This window comes from Manacus candei, unplaced genomic scaffold (genome assembly GCF_025592945.1).
Source record: "Manacus candei isolate 608988 ecotype Guabito, Panama unplaced genomic scaffold, ASM2559294v1 h1tg000061l, whole genome shotgun sequence".
NCBI classification, from domain to species: domain Eukaryota; kingdom Metazoa; phylum Chordata; class Aves; order Passeriformes; family Pipridae; genus Manacus; species Manacus candei.
The window spans coordinates 1,036,763-1,055,552 of record NW_026138109.1 but is presented as its reverse complement, the minus strand read 5'-3'; the positions used below and the strand labels follow the sequence as shown (position 1 = coordinate 1,055,552).

The window sequence follows — 18,790 nt, the reverse complement described above, 5'->3', positions numbered from 1 at the left end:
AATGACTTCTCCTACTATGGTTAATTCTCATCTTAATTTCTCTCCCTAAAAAGTCCCCCCCAGATTAGAGTAAATTGTATGTTTCATTTTATCCAATGAAAGAAGGGGTCATTACCTTGTATGCTTATAAAGAATTATATTATGGTATTCCATTTGTTAAAAATGTAAGTTCTTTCTGACAATAGCAACTGAAAAGGTGGACAGTGGGCATTTGCTAGAGTCATCAAGGAGGAAACTTTGTACATAGAAGCATCTTATAAACAAAAATTTAAATATACACAGGTTTTATTTCATTTATGTATTTTCATTTACAACATCCACAAAAGATGCTCTAGATTGGACTTTATCATGAAACAGTAGTAGCAGATATAAAACAAGAAACACAGATCTAACATAATTCAAGAAATATATTGTAAACGGATTTTTTTTTTTCAAGGTCTAAACATTTTACAGGCAAAACACTTTCCTCACTAGAAGATGAGTCCCAGAAAATAAAAGAAAGAAAAAAATACCTGAATCCCTGTCTAACTTCACCAAAATCTAATCTGAGTGCTTAACTGTGCCATTACATTGTGCTCAAACAAAACTTTGATCATAAATTCCTTTTCAGAGACCAAAATGAATGACAATAAGAAAGCAGGTTTCTATGGCAGGGCAGCTCTTTCAATAACCATGTCGGCTCCCAGGGGCTTTAATTTGCTTCTGTGGTGGCCTTTGTTTTATCTTTAAAGAATTCAGTAACTACATGACATACACGTACTTAATTTTTTTTCAGTATTCTTTAGTAAAATTCTAATTGCTCTCAGACACACATTTCTGAGGGATGATGGTCATCAGAACAGATTTGCAGAGCACCACAGACAGGTGAAGCTCTCAGCCTCTGACAAGGAGTCCCAAATGCTGACAATTTCAATTCTTTTGGGGAGTCAAACAGGCAAGCACAGCTCTAATTTTCTGCTTTTTAATATTCTTCTTCCCACTCAATGCTTGATGACATTAGCTGGCACACCCTGTCTGTCAATTGTTTTTTTTTTCCTGCAAAAGTAGTTTCATGTGGGGAAAAGAGAAAGAAAATGAATTTTCTAGGACTCCAGTTTGTTTTTCTTCTCTTCATCTCTTCTCCTTTGTTATCTGCCTGTTAAACTTCAGATGAAATACTCAGGTCTACAAAGGCAAGCAGAAGCTTATTACTCCACGACAAACAACAAACCTTGTATTTTCTAACAATAGCCTGCTAGAGACAGACTACAAGAGACATGTAGTTTCGCCCTTCCAGAACAAAACTTGAGATTCTATGTGTAAATAATATTTTCCTACTGCTATGAAATACAAAAAATCTGATATGGCCTTAAAATATAGTGCCGCAGCACAGGAAAACCCTGCAGGATCCAGTGCCCAGCACACAATTCAAAGGAGAAGTAGAGTGGGGTTGTTAGAAGGGTTGGTATTGATCCATGCTTGGCATAGAAAATTATGATGATAAAGTTTTAGTTTGGAAATTTTCCTCAATTGCCTGAAAGCTCATGAACAGAGAGGTTATGACAGTGGTACACATAACTCTTCCTCCGTAGGAACAGCAAGTATACTACTAAAAGAGTAGATTAGGTCAGGTTGGAGGGGGCCCTGAGCAACCAGATTTAGTGGCTGGTACTCCTGCCCACAGCAGGAGGATTGGAACTAGATGATCTTGAAGATCCCTTCCCTATGATATCTAGAAATCCAATGTAAAATCAGAGAGGTTTTAAATTATAAGGTGACATAACCAAACTCTTTTTGAAAGACAACTACCTTCAATAGCCCATTCAACAAGAACAGACTTCAATTTCCCTCTTATGAGCAGAAATTTAGACTTTCAGAGTGCTTTCAAGTAAGATAAATATAAACATCATGGTGATGAGTAATCTCATCTGTCCCAGCAACAAAAGCTGCAGATAAGAAAACTATTCTCTATTTCCGTGCACTGCACAAAGAATCCATCTAATAGCATCTGAATATGCAAGAGAGAAAACTTTGACAGAGGTTGTGAGACCGATAGTCCTGACTAAATCTATCACTGTTGTAAAGGGAGGGCAGTTGTCCAGAGTGCAGTCAGATGAAAGATGCTATATTTGTGGAATCCTGTGGTGTTTTGCAGGACTTCTGGTAGATTTTTCCCACATTTCTATAGAACTACATCAGTTTGTTGGTGAGTCTTTGGTGGATCTCAAATAGCAAATTCCTTTAATAGGTACAGGGTTGCCACACTTTTCAAGTAATAATACTTCATAGCAATCTGCACAAAACTCCCATTGCCTTCTGAAGAGAGTCATCAGTCTAAATTAAGAGCAAAGTAACTGATGAAGCCACATTTAAGTTCCAAAAAAGAGAAATGGAATTCAGATTCAAAGCTTTCTTCTCATCCCTAGGAATATTCAGAATTTTATTAAAGCTTGCAAATAACTCCACTGCACAAACCAGCTGAGGCTACTTTTTGCATATTACGAAAAATTTAAGAGTTATTATCTGTTAGCAATTACATTCTGCATATTAATGCTTATAGTCTGAAAAATAGCCCCTGGAGTCTGATTTAGTAATTCTGAAATACTTCCAAAGAGAAACAATTTCTTTTTGCATACAAGATGAATTAATACTCCATTAAGAACATAAAGTCAAGCAAAAGAAATGGAAACAACTGAAATAACCTAAACAGTAACACAGAATTTTAAATTTATAAGGGGTAAAGACACTTATGGCCTTCAAGGTATATACCAGCAAAATGACCAGTTCAGTACAGACTATTTTCTGCATTCTGTAACACCATAGCTGAATTAACAAGAAGAAAAGTGATCACACAGACAGTATTAAATCATCATAGATCTCAAAAAACATTACCCTCACAGAACAACAACTGTTTCTAGGACAGACATCTTTAATAGGAGGATAGTAAAACTGACTGGTACATACTGAAATGAATAAAGTATGCAGAGTAATTTTTTTATAACAGATAACTAATTAAGAGATGCTATATATATGCTTCAGGTAACTCAGGAATGCAACTTCAGAACTCACTATATTTATTTCCAATTATTACAATAAAAGAGAATTCAAACTGATATCAAAGAAATAAAAGTCTTTTTCAAATGGTCAAGAAAGGTTTTGAATGACACAATGTTCAAGTCTCAAAGCAATATCTCTTTGCAGCTATTGCTGAAAACAGGTTATAAACTGACATACAGCTATATAAATACACTAAAAATGTCCCCTTCTGGTTACTACAAAAATTAATTCTGTCCTGGTCAGAACCAGGAAAGTCAACTAACATAGTGAGTCACTGACTGATAATCCTGAGCGGGGCAGGTCAATTCTTCCCTCATTGCCTGATCACAATGCCCAGACAATACACACTGCATTCTCAAGCATTTCCAGTTACTCACTGCAGGTTCTCAGAATACTTAAAACTGTACTTTTCAGAATGCATAAGCTGAAATAATAGTAAAGCCTCCAGACCAGGAGCTCATCACACTACTTTATTGTTTATATGATTTGCATAACTTCCCAGTCAGAGAAGACAGTAATACTGTGACCATAACAGCAACACATGTATGGTGCAGGACTCTCTGTGACCACAGTTACAATGACTGATACCATGGTTCTTTTTGCATATCATGGTTTATGCATAAAAGCACTGTGTCATTGGCTGAATCATAACCACGTTGGAAATGAAGAAAAATAGAAATATTCAACTATTAGAGTGATAGCACCAGCTGGGACACCATAGTCTCGTTATCTGTTCTGTTTGTCCAAAATTTTGCATTGAGCTCTAAATTCCTGCTCATCAGATCATCAGTAATTGAAAGGCCATTAGCTTTGTCGTTGTAGCTGATAGCCTACTAGTGCTTAAATTACTGCAAAATGAATAGCAGGCTGTTTTCTTACCTCAGAGATGACAAGCAAATACATTAAAAGACTGACATGCTCCAATACTACACTACTATTTCAGCTAAACATGTAAGTACAGGTAGCAAGATGCATGAAAAAGACCAGACAGCCTTCTGTCAAAAAACCTTGAAGGAAGGTGCAGTGTAGTCACAGATGTAACTTCAGTTGTCTCTGGTATGACAATTTATAACTGTGGTCCCTCTTTAATTCAGATTTTGTAAATCTGAGAAGAAAGTGGAGCAGAAAGAACAGAAACACAATTATGGACCTGAAACTTCTGAGAAGGTCAGTTTTGCAAAATAATTTGTATCCAAAAAGCTAGATTTCTAGTCTCCCCTCAGCCATCCAGACCTAACCTGGGACAACAGTCGTTTCTCATCTCATTATATCTGACTTCTCCCTTCAGCCTCTCTCTGCCTGAATTGCCTCTGCTTTAGGGCACAGATACATATGCTACTTGTTTTGTCTTCAAACACCTTAGGGAGATTCAGAGCAATGCACATGCTGATCGATAGTACACAGAAAAGGATTGAAACACCAGATCATGACTTAACCAAATTAACACAGAAACAACCCATATGCCCTACTGCTAGACAGAGTAGATTTTTAAATTATCTCTCAGTCAGGTTCTGCCAAAAATGGAGATGGTACTTTGCCATCTTTTGAATGCAGTTCACTTCTGAAGCATCCATCTCTCTGCACAGGGTCAAAGATTGACAGTCTGATGCCTTCTACATGCACAAAAAGTATCAGCCAAACCCTGGGCCTTATTTCCCATGAGAGCAGAGCCTTTAAGCTTTGACCCAGTTTGGTTAACTAACAGCCATATTCTTAACTAAACCCTGCTGTCAAGTAAATATCAACAAACCAACATGTAACAAAACAAAAAAATTAATTCAATGCTCCTGATTTCAAAACAGGCAGTTCTTCAGTCAATAAACATTCCTTCTAATGCTACAAGTAAGTGAAAGGTGACTAACAGGCAAAAGACTTTTTAAATGCCTGGCAAGTTTGGAGAGGATTTGGAAGGAATAAGCTTGCCAGAAACTGCTCACAAGCACACTCCCTACAACAGCTGGCAATGGGATATCCAAGCACGCATTTTTGCTTCCTTTCCCAGACATAGTATTACCACCCCCACCTTTTTATTTATGCAGGGAAAGGGTGGCATTATTGAATTCATTTTAAGCAAATGAATTTTCCTAAGCAAATTTTTTTCCTATTGCGCAGAAGGAATGACTTCCAAAAGGAGAGAAAGCCAAATACATCTGGGGAACATTTTAAGCCCATTTTACAGATACTAAAAACTGAATTGTCAGAGTCCATTGGCATAGTATAACACTCCATTTTTATGCAACATATTAGCTACTGCATTCCCAGTTTAGAACAGTTTGAGAGTTATACTGTCAAATATAGTGCAGAGATAAAACAATGACTTCAGAGAAATGTAAGAAGGCACATCCATTTTCTTTAGAAAAAGAGTACCTGCAAGTACTTTTATATTTTGCTTCTCCTGTTTTGCTAAACTTTACAGTTCATAACCCTGAAAGAAGGTTTTGTTGGAAGTCATATATCACGACATACAGATAAAAAGAAAAAACTTCCAATGCTGCACTTTACTACTTACATTAAAAGTTAACATCTCTGTCTTACAGGAAAGGTTTTCTTAAAATGCAGTTATGAACTGAAAGAAAACTTTTCCAAAAGGCTGCACTTGGCATATCCCCTCTTCTTCTATGAGCTGTATTTCTGAACCAAGTAACAATATTACCATCAAAAAAGAACATAATCTTTTCACATAATACCTGGCGAGTTTATGTGAGAACAACTTATGTGGCAGTAAACTTGTTGTGTTTTTTTAAAGTGTCTCCAGACACCAAGCTGCAAAAACTATTCACATCTTAAGGAAAGCTAACAAGAACACATAAAAATTTCCCTACTCTTCAGATGAGTAATATTTACTCTTCCAATGCCTGTGACTGGCAGTATCAGTAATCTACTCTTGGACTGACTTTTGTTTTAAGCCAGTTTTGAAACACTGTTCCAGTGTCTTTACTCCTAAACACACACGCTCAAAAATTAGACCAGCAAGATGACATTAGTCTCTTCTCACTGACCAAATGCTTTGTAATAAGCAGATTGGCGGAGATGACTTAATTCAGACACAGTGAGTAACTGAATAATTAAATCAAATAGAAGAGCTAATAAAGAGTGCATAGAGACTGAATAGACAATGTTATTTAGGGAATGGAGGAAGTCAATGGAAAGAGAATAGTAGCAAGGCTTAAATGTGCCTTGATTCAGTATTCTGATTTGTTAAACGTTTTCACATCATTTTATGCCCTAATAAATTTCCATTGACTAACATGACCTAAAGCTACAGAGAAAGCTAGCTGAATGCAGAGTTTCCTAGAATGTACCTCCACCAAGTTGCTGCAACTAAACGTCAGTTAAAATAATCGAAAAATGGAAGCATACACACAATAGCAAACTTTTTCGAGACTAGTCTTTGAGAATAGTAATAACTAAGCCACTTTGAGCACTACGCTGTTTCAAAATAAATTAGTTCTATATCAAAATTCTAATAATAAGTGAATTTTACAATGTGTTAAAAGCAGGGGTGACACACCGGGAAATTAATTGAGAAATGCAGCACTATGTATAAAAAATGTACTTTGTTTCCCACATTCAACTGATGCTTAAACTTCAGTTTATTAGGAGGTAAAACTACAACATATGTTCACTGCAAACAAAAGACAACAAAGATAAACAAAAAAAATAATCTGACACCACAACTTAATACATAATCCAATACAAGTTAAAACAAAAAGTTAATGTTCAATGCAAATATTGAAGCCTGACATCCTATTGTCTTTTCTTCCTTTCAATCAAGACACAATCCCTTAATGTCAATGAAATTATTTGAATGATCAGTGGGAGCACAGTTCCTGAAGTCAGGTAAGAAATATACTCTTAAATATGGTCAGCTATTCTCAGATGTTTAATTTTGCATAACACCACCAGAGGATCAAGACAACAACCTCTGTCCATGCAGTACAAGCTAAAAGTTAAGACAGTTCTATGACAATTGTGAAAAACTGATTTTTGACAGCCAGCTATTAGTGAAACTCCTGGTAGCAGACGGAAAAAAATACCCCTAAGAAGACCCATTTTTTTTATTACCTACTGCTACAATGCACAATGATAATACAGCTAAAAGGCTGCACTTCGATTTTTACTACAGGCAGCCAGATCAGAAATAGCAATGACAAGAGTTTGCTATGAGTTAAAGGCTACCAGTGCTACAGCTTAAAATGATATTCTGCACGGTAGTTGTACTCTTCAAATCATGGAGATTCAGGCCACTATCAAGTAGGAGAATGAACATAAATTCAGAAGTAGAAAGCTTCAATTTTCTGTTTTTGCAATTGCAAAGCAGCAGGCTGTCTAGTCCAACTGAAGTGTTCATAAGAAAGCTTTAGTATTAGGAAAAATAACTCTTCAGGACTTTTTTTCTTTGGTGTCTGCATTTGTAAATGTAAATTTAAAATAAATCTATGCCTATTTCAAGAACAATGGCATGAAGATTAATGTTCACTCCAAGAGAAACAATAAAGGATATGAGAAAAAAAAATCATAACATGCTGTAGAAGATTCAATATCCACAGTCCTGGGCAACTGATGCTAAAATTTCATTTTTACACATATATGCATATGTGTATATACATATGTGTATTTAATAAATACAAATAAAAATTATATATTATACAAACATGCATACACATACACTCTACAGATCTCAAAATAAGCAGCACGGGTACATAATTAAGGGGTCCCCAGGGCTCATAAAGAAAGTGCAACGACCTTGTTAGTGTTTGGCCTTTCTTTCGCACCCAGTCTCATTGTAAAACAGTCAACCATGAAAGTACTTTAAAAAGCTGGTTTTCTTTTTATTTACAGCATGATTTTATAGTGTACCATTCATGTTTTAAAGAAGCTGGTACTTCTGTATATCTTTCTGGCAAATTCAACCACAAACTTTCTAATTTACAACTTTCAGAAATTTGAATGCTTTTGAATACCAGGATTTTCAACTTTGCAATTTAATGACAACCCTGCCTTTGGCCTTTCCCGACCTGTTGTGAAGTAAATCAGGCACACTAATGTGGGCTAACAAGTCTTTTTCACACTGTTCGATCACCCTGCATCTTTTTTCTCCACAGACACCGCCTCTCTCCCACTCTCTGTCTAGCCATCCTCCCTCAAAGCAAACAAAATGGTCACTGTAACCCTGCATTACTGCTCATTAGATCACAGGTTAGTCAAGTGGAACTGCCTGAGGTTCCCAAAGGAGAGCTATACTTCAAAAATCTGTCCATGTCAAATGAAGAAAAAACCCCTGAGCGTGGGGTCAACCAGATCAATGATCAAAAGAGACTGAGAATAGTGGAGGGAAAAAAAGAAAAAAAAAAGCCCTTTTTTGTAAAAAACAGCCTTCTGTATAATAAATCAGAATAGAAAGATACTAAGCTTTTTCTCCCCTTTAACAACACTCCATTTTGGCTTTAAAATGGTATAACTTGTTTTTCAGAAGATTTTATAGGAATAGTTTTCAAGTGCTAAGAGACAGGTTTCAGTAAAACTCAAACTTACTCTAAGAAAATTAGCAAGAGGAATAATAATGGAGAGTATTGGAGATTTTCTCTCCATCACATAAATATTTAACTATTCCAAAATTAGTCAAAATCAATTTTCATTCAGTTATTACTTTATTTAAACAAATTATGTACTCTAAACTTCACTAGAAATTATACAGGTAGCATGTCCACAAAAATGGTAGTCAATTAAAACTACATAGTTTGAACTTTTCTGGACAGATGTGCAGGCATGAGCAATACTTCAGGAACGTGCAGTACCATTTCTGTAGCCTTGCTCATCTTTTAAGAACATAGAGCAATTTATTAATAACAACTACAAAACCAGAAAAGTCCAAAACAAATAAAAATATTTTAAAATACAGTAATAACTTCATGTATAAGTAATAAATTTTGATACACGCAACAGACCAAATTACTCAGTGAAGAGTACTGACTGTTTAACAAGGTTCTGTGTACACACAGACTACAGATATCTCATCACATGCATGACTCTGCTTATTCAAAAAAGTTATGTATTTTTAAAACAACAAACATACATTGTGTCACTAATGAAGACGCTGTTGCAGCTAAAGGGACATGAATGTTTCCTCTAATAATGGTGACAAAGCATCTTTGTGTTTACATCTCTGAAAAGATTTATTTTTCTGCACTAGAGAGTAACTCAAATTTCACTCTCTTATTCCCTTTATTCCCAGACATGAGTAAAGGCATAATTCGGAATGAGGAACAAAGGTAATTAAATTGGAGCAGAATACTTAGTAGTAGATTTTTAGTTAATATATGGTTTGCTCTTAAAGCATTATTGCAACAGAACAAAGCTATAGGAAATCAAAGGCAAGAAATCCTTAAAAACCTCAAATGTTTCATATAATTTCAGTAAACTTTTTTCTAGCATTTATTACCAGAGTAACATAAAAACCAAAATGAGACCGTAAATGCTGTGATAATACATTAAGAAAAAATATTGAAAAAAGTTTACAGAACAAGCTTGTATTGACAGAGAGACAGATGGGACAACTTAATTTTAAATAAACAAAGCAATTTTAACAAATATATGACAATATATGAGGTAATCCCAATTATCCCTATCTATGGTTACACGTGGATGAGCTAAACAGCCTTTTAATAAAAAGCTCATTCACTAATGCAGATCGGGCTTTTTGTTGTTTGTTTATTTAATCAGTTTGCTATATGCCCTGCACAGTGTACTAATACTTGAACATGGAACTTCAGTGTGCGTTAACTTTAAAGAGGTCTACATACAAATATTGAGCCTTTACTTTTAAGAGAGCATTAAAACAGCAAAGGTTTTCTGACTCTTGCAACTCTGCATCTAAGCAGAATCTGAACAACTAAATATAACAGAGAAGGTCAGAAAAAGCAAAGATGTTGAGAAATTTTGTGCAAGCATAACCATGGATTATTCAGTTACACTGTTAATACTCTATTCTTGCAAACAGTAGGAAAAAATATAAGGATGACGTGTGTAAATCTGAGTAATGCAGGAACACATTTTCAGGCAAAAAAATTGCTCAAGTTTTGCTTTTTTTAAAATACATTATCTAGCTTATTTGTATGATCCTTCACAAAATTCCTTTCTAGACTAACTTCCAGGCTGTTCAGATTTTAGCAGAACAAGTTACTGTTTCATGTCAGACTGTTGTAATAGATTTTCTAAACATTTAAACTATTTTGAGAAAACATTTATGGGTATAAAGATTCCAGCATGACTAATGATATGCTGCAGTATCAACAAATCATCATTAGAATAATGTCGTTATATTCAAAACCGTGCTTCCAGTCTTATGAAGACAATTGTTCCCAGATGCTAGAGTGGGTAATTCATGTTTCTTCAGGAGTATGTTTGCATCTGCTGCTGAATCACTGCAAGAAGTGGATGGGAGAATGGTTTCCTCTTTTTGAACCAAATGTCATTATACACTGAACAGAAGTGGTTTTTGAAGAAGTAATGTACACTGTTCTCAGCCTCCCTCCCTACAGAAGAAGGCCTCCAAGGGACTGCTTTAAGGAAGAATTCAGCAGTACTCCATCCTCATCCTCCCTGAATTGTGGGACCCTTCAACACTTTTGAATTTGAAAAACTCCATTCCATTCTTCGTTTGAACCCCAGACTGCCTTCTACTCAACTCTTTAGCTTTACTGCCAGTAAAGTCTTGGGAAGTAACAGGAAAAGAGGTGCCTGAGGCTTGTCACCAGCCCCCTTCCATTCCCTCTGTTAGTCACCTCCAGTTCATCCCATTTTCAAAAATTACAATGTCCTGTCCAACAATCAAGCTCATAATAATCTGATTGTTGGCTTCCATCACACTCACAGAGCACTCAGGATTTTTCCAGAAGCATAATGGCTTGAAAGAATCTTGGGATAAAAAAAAACCAGACAAACACAAAAACCCAAATCACACCCACCCCCGCACAAAAAGACCCAAACCAAACAAAAAAAAAAAAAGGTCAAAACTGAGAACAGATAGGAAGGAATTTAATCTCACCTTATAATAGTAGTATTTCCTTCTTGGTCTTTGACAATTGAAGCACTGTCCCAGTAACATGCATTTAGAACACTGATGCAAAGATGATCCTTTCCCTATCCTGTCACTTGGAAACATGTCATTGTTTCAAGAAATCTTACATATATGCCATGAGATGCATGGTTTGTTCATGCTCATAGGAATTTTATGCTCACATATCTAAAGCAGATTCAGCCTCTGATGGGCCAATGATGCACCAATTATCAGTTTTGCTTTCCCTTATGCTGCAGCTCATACCCAAGAGAAATTCTTGAGAGCATCTTCAGAAATGCTGAGTTTGAAGAGGAACAGAAAGCATTCCATACCCAAGCTGAACTCTGAGCACCTTCTGTTTGATGCAGGTTTTAAGAAACTCTGCATAGACATGTTCCCAGCAAGTTCTTCAGGATGCTGGTAATTGCAGACAATATTAATCTATGCTGCTTCAATTCCATGTAGTGCAGATGCAGTTGAAAATGTTCTACTTTTGTGGCACATAATTAAAATCCAATTTTAAATACCTACATGGATAAAAAATTGATAGATTTTCTCCTGTTGTGGTTTTTGTTGAACCTCACTGACATGACCAATAAAGATGCTCATTATGATTTCCCATGTGTGTGAGTATCTAATTCCTGCAGAATGGACTGTGGCCAGAAATTAATTTCATGCACCGCATACCTACTCTAATGTAATGAAGATTCCATGATCACAATCAACTTGAAAAACATTCTTTTAAATTTACTTCTGTTATACTGAGTATCAAATATAAATTATGTAGAAAATAGTTCAACTACACAAAATGAGCCTCTTCCAAAGTTCACAATATATTTAACTTCCATTTAATCAGCAAACTTATTTTAGCACTAAGGACAAAAATAAAAGAGAAGAATATGTCCTCATGTTTTAAAAAGCAGCAGCTTGTATTCTTGAACTCAAGTATTCGTTCTAAAATACATAAGAAGGATATCTGAGAAAAAAAACACATACTAAATCACTTTTACAATAGCAGAGTTTTCACAAACTTGATCCAATACATTACTAAATACTTTTCCATTCTTTTTCAGCAGAACCTGAGACCTTTTTTATAAAAATGGTAGAGTTATATTTAGAAAGCAGTTATATAGCCACTATTTTGTTCCATTTGAAATAGTTATTAATTCTGAAAGAAATACATCTTCTCTTGCTCATGCAAAATGTCACTAACAGTAATTAAATTTCTGAGCATTCAGGAATTCCTCTGAACAGCAGTATCATAGACATAGAGGCCCAAAAGGATCATAATGATTCTCTGGTCAGATTTGTCTCCAACAAAGGCCTGAGGATTTCATTTAATTCTCTACTAAAGCCCAGAATATTTTGACCAAGCAAAAAAGGTTTCAGAAAGAACTGTAAAAAGCTGTGCTCTTCTTAGCTCCAGCAGTCTTTACTGAATAACATAAAAGCATTTTTAAGTATACAAATATCTATGAAAAACATTTACTAAATAAGAATGCAGATTTTTGTTTCTGAAAGCATTTTGAAGTTTCTCTCATAAATTTGCTTTTTACTTATACAGACTATGCTCTACCTTTACAGACTATGCTTTACTATTGTCTTTAATTCTGCAAGTGAAGTCAACTCCTTCTGTTTGAATGACATTTTCTTTCTTCTTCCTTGGCTTGGAAGACAACAAAGACACTGAATTTTCAAAGCACACAGTGAAAATAAATGCTTCTTTCCTACCTCTCTCTGAAGTCCAGTAAACGTAACTGCACATCTACTCTAGAAAATTCACTGTTAAATAAGAGGGGAAAAAGTATTTCTCAGCATTTCCTTCCTCTACTGTGGTTTACTGCAGTGGGATAAGCAAAAAAACATGAGAAGTAAGGTGGTACGTAGAAAGGTCAACATCTCCCTGGGTTTTAGAGTTCCACACTTTCAACTTTCTGCACTGGTACCACTTTCTCACCTCTCTCCCACCTCTTGTTTGTGCCTATATAATAACTTATCCAATTATCTTGTCATCTGAGTCTGTTTAAAAATAAGACCATGAGGAAGGACAGTAGTTAAGTAATTTTCATGCCCAAACCAGCTCATCACATGGTCATACAAGCGGTTAGACTCCTGAAAGATGGGAGAGGCAAAGAGGTCAGCATATAAATCAAAACTGCTAATAAAAGAAACACTCTTAAGTACACACCATCTATATACATATAAAACAACCATTTCAAGACCCCAAAAGTTCTGTAACAAGTTACCGAAGCTTGAAACTATACACAACAACACTCTTCAAAATCTACCCCAAGACACACAGCTTTTTCTGCAGAACTGTACCAAGCACCATATGCTGCAAGGGCCATTCAGGAGATTTACTTCTCTAGGGACAGTTTTATGTTGTGAAATTGGTCTATGTGGACAGTACTTCCACTCCTGTGTCTTAGTTACTCTACTGGTATTCTTCAGCTTTTTGTACATTGTGTAATATATGCGCATTTGCAGGTGTGCTCAAGCATTTGTTTCTGTATCTTCAGGAAGGTCACTCCAAATCATCAATACAAATTCATCTTTTTATCTAATGCAAATATACTGAAGATTTTATCTGTTATGCCTTTGTTTATTGTAAAACATAACTGAAGCACAAACTCATGGAAAGAAAAACTCTGCTGTTTGGATTTAGTCTTGCAACTGTACAAAAATTGTTTTGCTGTTCACATCTAGCTATTTATTTAAATTGCTCATCTTTTTATATTGCATTTTATATACATTATTTTTATTTTCCGATCTTTTTATATAAAATCATCTTCCTAACAGGTCTGAAGAAATTCTTTAATCAGAATGGGAGTTCATATGACACATGCAAATAGGAGTTATTTCTGCATTGTTTTAAACATGGCAAAACTAATATTTTCTAAACACTAGGTTAATAATATTCCCTTCTTCTGCAAATGTGCTCATAACTGAAGTCTGACAAATAACTCCTCTGTTCCCTCAAAGGCCACAGTTGTGAAGGAAGCAGCCAATACTCAAAATAGCAGAGTCCAGCTCCAAAACAATCTTCAAATATCAGGGGATACACCTTGGATGAGAAGAAGTATTTGCAGTGAGGGGATTGCAAATATTAAGGTCATTAAGGTCACTATGATCTCAAAACAGGCTAAGAACCTATATTTTGGCTATTTACTGCAGTAATGCGAAGATAAATCATCTTAGAAACAGTTTCTCCAGGAACCAAAAATCTGCCCCTGATTTAACTTTGCTATGGATGTCCCTGCCATAAAGTACACAGATTTGCAACAGCTGGTCTTTGAGAATTCAGATAGGTGAATTAATTTGAGAGTCTTGACCGGCTTGAGGACGAGCACTTTTTCACTCTTGGGCGTGGGCTAAGTTTTTGTAGTACTTGTTGCCGGAGAAAATATCTGCTCAGAACTGTTAGCTGAGATACTGCATACTCTCTGAAGCTAAACCTCCTGAGGTGTCACTGCTCAGTGCAGTTTTTCAGACTGCTAGTAATGACATCTATAACTGGTACATCGAAAGGGTTTCCAAAAGGAAACCATTTCCCCCTAATTATCAGAAACTACAAAAGGCATGAACTATGGAAAAATAGTACGAAGACACTGAAATATAAAGAAGTGATTACGTCCTGAATCTGAGCTACCATATGCAGCCAACTTAAGACTATTGGCAGACCCTAGAAAGTCCAGTTTCTAAAGTACCCCAGATCCTCAGGACCAGGAAGAGCCTCTGCAGACGCTGGCAAACTTGAACATTCTCCTGCAATGGTTATTTAACTTTAAGATACTTAACACTTCAAGAAGACATTGTTTATCTACAAAATTATTTCTAGACATAAACAACAGAGAATAAACTGACAGAGTAATAGATAATAACCTCACATCCTTAAGATGGCTCTTTTCATAAGGAGAGTCACCCTCCACTATCCTCCTAGAAGAAAATCCAGTTAAACACTGTCCACAATTCAAAACCCATGTCTTGAAATATTCACAAATAGACAAACGCATCACAATCTATGTGAATATGCAATGAACCTCTTACAATTGCTTTTGAAAATACCATTTGTAATTCAAAGATATTTTTTAATCTTGCTCTATCAAACAGGAAAATGGGAATGATTCTCCAGTGGAGTTTCACACACCCATCAATTCAACTTTTAAGTAAGATCTCGTATGCAAGCAAAAAGACAGCATTCATGATCAGCATAAGGTTTCCAAATTATTTTTTCCTGACAACAATATTTAAAACAATATAACCTTAAAATAGACTGAGAAGACTTTTGATTCATTGTTCTTTAGTAAGTCTATACTAAAGAGTTCTAGCATTTTTTAATGAAAATTTAGAACATATCTTCAATGATTTCTCCTGCTACTAGTGGTCACCAATTTACATATATGAAAGAAATGTATTAACTGCCTGTATTTTTGGATGACTAAAGGAAAACCCACCAAAAGTTTATACCCTGTGAACGTCTTCACATAGATGATCTTAGAAAAGTTCAATTGGAACAGACCTACAATGATCATCCAGTGCAACTGCAATTTTAAAAACAGCCTTAAAATACAAAAAAAGAAACTCTCCAAAAACATCATGCTGCTAAACATGTAGCTGCTTCACTACTGAACTGGAAAATCTAGTTCAATTTGATTTCTCCTTTGGCCAGTCCTATATGGCTTCCAGAAGTCCTCAACAGATTCAGACAAGTGCTCAGCACAGCCTACTCCTAAAACACAGTGGTTATGGAAAACTTTCAATGTATGATATCTGCAGCTCTTAAATATCACTCTGACCTGGGAGTAAAGTGACTCTCAGTTTTCACACTGCTTCAAGTCGCAAGAATGCACTGCTATATCGAGTTTCTGACATCATTACACAAAGTAGCATACATTCCAAAATAAAAATCAACAAGCTGATAATCACAATAAGCAGTAATGCGGTTGTTCCCTTGCAAAGCAATTTAAAGTGCTTTTATCACCATCAATCTCCTGCAATATTTTAAGCCTGTAAAGAAATCTGACTAATCAAAACCAGTTTCTATAATCAAAAGAACTTTTGTGATGAAAAGGCAAAAGTACACTCCATCAGCAAGATACTTATTTAAAAGAATATACCATTTGGTACTGCTTCAGAACTGCACCCTGTATTTTGGAAACCAGGGCCAAACAGATATGCCACCATGTTCCCACATGTTGAGTAACTAAATTTTTTTTTCACTTGTAACTATTTTTATTTACTATTTCAAAAGGTTTCCAAAACTGCAGTCAGTACTGATTTACATATGATTAATTCTTCATTATTGTGATTTTAATGTAAACCAAGGTTATTTTATAGCAAACTTATTGAATCAAATATGACTGAATGAGCTTTATAGTCTGGTTAATATACAGTCTTTATTTCAGCATGGCTCAGTTGAAATCACTTAGGAGACATCTGAAAACATCTAAATATGTGCTACTGTCACAGGAAAAACAAAACAACTTACAAATATTTTTGACACAGGAAGATGGAATGAACACCATAGAAGTTACATAAGACAAATAAGAGAGACATTGTCATTTTTAGTTTCTACAATAAAATGTCAAATTTACTTTCTTGATTTCATTTTAAAACCAAAATAACTAGGAAACAGCCAACCCGCAATTGAACTCAGGAAAAAAGTATTACATTGTCTGATTAGTATTTTAACTTGGCTTCTCCTGTAATTTTCCCTGGTCACTTCAATAATATGGAGTATATTCTGCAAAATGAATTGGGTTAAATTACATTTCATAAATTAAATAAGTTATTTGGATATTTTTGCAAATAGATCTTATAGTTGTGAATTGAACTAGTCATGACATTGCTTATTATTTACAGCATGTTACTTCTACAATATCACTTTTACCTAAGCAATGCATGGAAAAAAACACATTAAATAAAATACAACATTTTGAAAAACTGAAGCAACTGCGCTTCCCAACAATAAATATAACTAACATCTGTTGCAGAAACTGCTTGGCCCTTTTACAGTTTTGTGAAGAATTTTTGTTGTACATAAATATTTTTCTACACTTCCTATTATGCACCACTTAACTCAGACATTTGCCTTAATTATACCCCAAGGAGTCCTTTCATATCCATTAAAGAAAGGCAATTTGTTGTTGAAAATAATGCATACATACTTTTAAACTTCAACTGTGATTCATCTGCCTTCTGACACATAAAAAAGCAAGGAAATATCTATAATTAATGGACTTAGTTAAGCAAAAATGTCTAATAATGCTCAACTCAATGCTCAGCATAGTACTTTTGTTAAATACTTATATATGCTGGTTTTGATTTAAGGAATCATCTTACGATTCAACATTTTACTTTCATTTCACATCTCAATAGTGAGGACAACAGTACAACAAAGCCTTTAGGAAAGCAAGAAATTTCCATTTTAATGTTGGCAAAAATGACCCAATAAGGCTTCCACTTTGTATATACAGCAAATACAGGACATCATTTTTTTCTGGGACAATAACAACCTTTTGACATTCTCCTTTTTTTTTTTCTTTTAATTTTGTTTTCCACTATTCTTAACTAAAGAATTTCAAAGACAAACACTGATACAGGGTTGTTTGCTTGTTTTTCCTGAAAATACACATAAGCTGTGCACATTTAACAGAATTCTTGTGTGCAGCATTTCATACACACTCACAGTAGCAATGCTATAATAATACACTGTAAGATTTTTTTTTATTTTTTTTAAAGCATGCAGTAGAAACCTATTTAAATGCTATTATAAGCATATAGATATCTACTCCACTACTGAGGTATCAAGCAACTGGTAATGAAGAATGAGGTGAAAATCAGGATACTGCCGATAAAAGAAAAGAAATGCTAACTCTAAATAGGCAAACAATTCAGTTCAGGCCCAAAAGTCTCTCCATAGAGGCTCAGCTACAAATTGGGAGAGTAACTTGCATAATTTCCTGTAAAACAAACCAACTGGCATTGTATTCTCTATTCTTATAAAACTCGACAAAGAACATTTCGTAAATTATACTTATTATTAACATAGAACCAAATTTGGCCATTTTAAAAATGAAAAATATAGTAAAATAAGAAATACTTTATTCATGTGGAAAAACAGCATTTTTGTTGATGGAAATAATAATCTGTATTGCTCTATGTAAAAAAGTTAAAGCCAAAATGCATAGAGTGTATTTAGATGATAAAATGAAATCAGTTGTGTCTCAGGATATTATCATTTTTTAAGTGTAAGGTTTAGGAATGCACACTTTCCTTTTATGCTGTACAATAGATCAGGCCAAACTATTAAATTGATACATCAAAATCCATATTACATTTCCTTTAAATATTTATTACTTCTTCCTCAGTCTGCTTTTATATGAACAAGATGTACGACCTGTAGATTCTATCCCTGCCTCATTTTAGTTTACCTTTTTATGTAACTTTAGATATACTAAATTCATATTCCTTTTTTTTTATTTTTCCTAAGCATGGATTCTTGGAGGAAAGGACCAAAAAATTAATAAAATATTCTACAGTGTAGTTTATATAGCTTTCACTTAATCTCTTCTTTTCATATGAAAACCATCACTCCATTTACACCATTTTTTAACATATTATATGCTTAATTTCTTTTGGCTGAGAAAGGAGGCATAGGTAGCAATAAAGCAATAAAGATAGTATGTTCAACTG

At 34.8% G+C, this 18,790-nt stretch overlaps 1 protein-coding gene across 3 annotated transcripts in view; it reads right to left on the bottom strand.

Annotated features, from left to right (window-relative positions):
- The window catches only part of ARL15 (ADP ribosylation factor like GTPase 15), a 234,636-nt gene that overhangs the window by 122,455 nt on the left and 93,391 nt on the right, over positions 1-18,790 (bottom strand). The gene's annotated exons all lie outside the window — the stretch shown is intronic.